The sequence below is a fragment of the Microtus ochrogaster genome, linkage group LG4, assembly GCF_000317375.1.
Source record: "Microtus ochrogaster isolate Prairie Vole_2 linkage group LG4, MicOch1.0, whole genome shotgun sequence".
Lineage (NCBI taxonomy): Eukaryota > Metazoa > Chordata > Mammalia > Rodentia > Cricetidae > Microtus > Microtus ochrogaster.
The window spans coordinates 44,752,429-44,757,151 of NC_022030.1; positions in this window are offsets into that span (position 1 = coordinate 44,752,429).

The following is a 4,723-nucleotide window of genomic DNA, read 5'->3' on the forward strand; positions in this document are numbered from 1 at the left end:
AGGAAAAAAGATTTCCAACAGACAAAGTACTACATTGAAATGTGAACAACTAGAGCTGGCTTAAATGTTAAAGAAAGTCAGTTTGGAGGTGACTTAAAGCTCCATGTAGGGTGGGAAGTTCAAGCCAGGCCGAGAGATAATCTGTGGTCAGGCCACAAAAACTGTAATCCAAATAAAAGTTTGATTTTGGTGGGGAAAGGGGTATCATTTCTTAACTTGAAGCAGGAGATAAATGAGAACATGTAAACTTAGAACACTTAACTATAACAAGGAGATTTGCATTATGATGATTGGCAGGAGATGAACTAAAAGCAGAGAGGGTTTGTAGAAGTAAGAGGTCTCTGTGGCTAGTGCCGGAGGCAGTAATGTGGCACAATAGCCTAAGATGATTTAAAGAAGCAACAATCTGGTGATGGAGCTTTGACAGGCTCTATGCTGGGGTCCCAGCTGACTGACAAATGGGTGCAGTGCCCTAAGAGCTGATGTTTCAGGATGGCGGTGAGGTGAGTGGTGGGTGTGACGACGGGGTTGCTGGTATAGATGTCCAAGAAACACTGCAGATTTGGGTAGGGAACAGGGAGAGGAGTGGGAGCCGGAAATGCAGGTTTGTAGTCAATGGCCTAAAGACGTGACTGCAAACAAGGGAGCAGCAATGTTACGTGGCAGATGAGGAAGCCTGAGTGAGGAAAGAAGAAAAGAGAAGAAAAGAGAAGAAAAGAGAAGAAAAGAAGACACAAAGAAACCGACAGGAAGAGATGCAGTTCAGAAGAGACAGAACGGGACTTGCAAGGGTGCGACTGGAGAGATGAGAGACACCGGGACGTTGTCCGAGCTTGGTGGGGAGGACATTACAAGACAGAAGGGACAGTCTGTAGCTTGTCTGGGGGCTGGAGAGGTGATGGAGTGGTTACAAACACTGACTGCTCTTCCAGAGGACATGGGTTCAATTCCCAGGACCCCACATGGTAAGTCAGAACCATCTGTAACTAAGGTCCCCGGGATCAAATGCCCTCTCTGGCCTTGCAGGCACTGCATGTACATGGTGCACAAGCATACGTGTGGGAGACACTCGTACGCTTATAAAATGTGGGGTGGGGTGCTTCTTGGAAGTCAGGCGATGGAAGGATGGCGTCGGTGGTATATTTCCTACAAGAACCTCATCAGGACTTGTCGAGCCTGACTTCAGTGGAGGAAAAGAGTTGGGGCTAGGTGGGGGGCTGGACAAAATGGAGAGTAAAAGTCCAAGAACTGGGCCTGTCGGCTCTTCTCAAGGACTCGTCTTCAATGGGGAACGAAGAGAAGGGCATGGCTGAATGGCGGACTGGGCCTTTGAGTATGTTTTGTATGTTTAAGATGCAAGTATCTTTGCAACAGCAAAAAGTAAAGAAACAGAGGAAAGAGGCGACTACAACAGTGTCAGAGTGACCGCGAGACTGTCTCATTTCCCACAGTGCTTATTCCAAAGCTTACTGTCTCATTTCCCACAGTGCTTAGTCCAAAGCTTACTGTCTCATTTCCCACAGTGCTTAGTCCAAAGCTTACCGTCTCATTTCCCACAGTGCTTAGTCCAAAGCTTACTTCTCCGACCTTTCCCACCCCCAAACCAGCATACCACTCGTCCCTCATATCTCACAGACTAGATCACAACCATCAGATAGAGGAGTACCCGGACTTTCTGTGTCCACAACCAAGTTTTCCTCTTTTATTCGAGTTCACATAAGGATTTCCCCTTTTCCTTTAGAGCTACAGCCCCATTCCCTTCTTCCTCCCCATTTCTTCTATGTTTCAACATTGTGCCACCTGGATTGTAAGTCCCCGAAGCAAAGTTGTGGAGGACAGTCATCGTAAATCAGCTCGGGGTCTCTTGTATCTAAAAACTGATAACCAAACTACAAATGTAGTAATTGTCATAAAATATTTTTAGGGTTGTGGTAACACTGTGGAGAGTCCTGGATGATCCCCAAATGGTTCTTTGGGACTACTCGGAGGGGAAATTCTCAATGTCCTAAGCTTTCAATTCACACCACAACCCCATCACAGAGCACTGCAGTAACTCTAGAAAAATCTCAATCTGACATTGCAAAACAAACAAAGGCCTAAACTCTTCTAAATATGTTTGACTTTGATAGAAAACAGCTTTCTATTCTGAGACACACAGATACTCTTGATACATTTTCTTTCACTGGTAAATGCACAAGGCACTTCACTGAATTTCAAATATTGTCATTAACTTTTTAGAAAATCTTAATTGCCAACTTTCCTGGTCAGGGCCATGAAACTACAAGAAAACCTTATCCCTACACAAAGACATCTCTCTTGAATATAGTTTAGGGTGGGAGACAGATATGATGAATAATATAGTCATTAAAATGTTGAGTTTGTCAGGTTAGGATTGAAGTAATTCCATGTATGAGTAACTAAAATGTATGAAATAACCAAATTGTATCGCTGCAAATATTACATTAAAATCCAATAGTTTCCTTAATAATAAGGAATTAACATCTGGGAACCATGAATAAGTAAACCTATGTGGTGGTGCACACACCTTTAATCCCAGAACTCTGGAGACAGAGGCAGGCAGATCTCTGTGAGTTCAAGGCCAGCATGGTCTACAGAGAGAGTTTCAGGACAGCCAGGGCTACACAGAGAAATAGTCTCAAAACAAAAACAACAACAAAATGATGCAGACTCATCCTCAAACACCCATGAAATTAGAATGAGAGCAGCAAAGCAGAGCAAAGGGCTCTGGAGCGGAGACTGCTAGGCGCCCCCAGCATGCTCATCTTCCCGCTCTTCTTGGAACTAGAAAACTTAGTTTTCATTGGTGCCTCGGCCATTAGTGGGATACTTCATTTCCCAGGATCATCGAAGGTAAATGTGGTGGTCATGTCCAATAAGAAGAGCAACTTCTTGATGGTATCTTCAAGGCAAAGGTTGCCCTGGATTCCTCTTTCTCCCGCTCCCTTGGAAAGATGGTGTGATTCTTATAGGCTGACTTTGACTAGGCACAGTTTTGAATAACTGTCCAATAGAAGTCAAAGCAATGAGTGAGAAGAAATTGAAAACCATGATGGCTGTTAGAACAGAGTCATCTACCTATCCTAGACATCCCCTTCTCCTCTGCTCTGGATCCTGAGGTAAATAAGGAGCAAATGTCTAGGTTTTCTGACCACTGATGCTTGAGTTTCTCTGCTGTGGCAGCTTAGTTTGAATAACTGGCTCTATATACCTGATTCCAAAGGGAGGTATTTTATCCGGTGACTGCTACAGGATCCTACTAGAACTCACTGGCCACTAACACTCTATTCTGGAGCAGTAGTTCTCAACCTGTGGAGTTGAATAACCCTTTCACTGAGGCCTCATAGCAGATATCCTGCACATCATAGTTACATTATGATTCATAAGAGTAGCAAAATACAGTTATGAAGAAACAATGAAAATAACTTATGTCTGGGAGTCACAACATGAGGAAGTGTATGAAAGGGTCGCAGCATGAGGAAGGTTGAGAACCACGGATCTGAAGGCTCACCAATATCCTGGATGTGGTTACATCTCCCTTGCCTCCCTGCTTACCCTCCTTATCCAGCCTGAGGCAGAGGCAGCAACAGAGTGTCTTGCTCCTCACTGGTCAGTTCTGAAAACCTGAGTTCAGGCAATGCGAGGACAATGAAGAAATGGCAGACACACATACAGAACAGCTAGGATGGGTGGGCTGTGCTTGCTCTGATGGAGGGCACTCCCTGTGCAACACGGAACCTTGGTCTGGTTACCATGGACGGCATAAAAAGGAGGAGATAGCAGGCGCCAGTAGGAGGTCCACGTAAAGAATCAGTTTCAGGTTGGAAACATCCCAGAGAAGGAAGCTACAGTAGATGCTTGCTGTACTCTGGTCTTAGATAAAGGTCAACCATTCATCAGCACTCATATTTGTATCAGATGAAGGCTTTGCCATTTCTCTGAGCCTCACCCATGGAAGACTGTCCCTGGAAAGACTGTGCCCATGTCAACAGTACATACACTCGGGGCTTCCTCTACTCCCCACCATAGAGCATGACAATGACATTCTCATCTGGAGTCTTCTGAGCCAGTGGGTTGCTGTGACAGTCAGCATCACAAAGACACTTAGTTATTCTTCATCAAGGTCTTTGAAAGAGAAAGGCAGCGGGTATTTGAAGTAAAAATGGTGCCACATCCTGTCTGCTACCAATACAGACAACCATCAAACAGAAGATTTTATACGCAATAATCACCCAGAACAATTTTTAGGACCCCTTGTGTGGGCAGAGTGGTCAGCATCAGGCTATTATTTGTTCTCTGGGCTATCAGCCCCTGCTCGCACTCGTGGGAACTGTTCTTCCTGATGGTATGCTGCAATTCTCTTAGCCAGCGAGTGCTAATTAAACATATACTAAAATATTTTTTTCCAAAACAGAGGCTTCTAAATTGCAAAACTGATAAACCAAAATTATTTTCATTTTTTTCATAGGAATTAGGGTTCACTTTTTATTGTAAGCCTCATAAACAAACACCCCCTTTATTGCCTCATTGACAATTACACAATCTCTCTACCTTCTTATTTACTGAGTTTTATGGAAACTGTTTCAACAGAGAAGACATTTATCATCACAGGAGAAACTCCCATTTAGACATTAACTACCTTACCTTTATTACAAACTCATTTTCCACAGATGTCCAGCAATGATTTGCTCCTTTTTTATCAGGA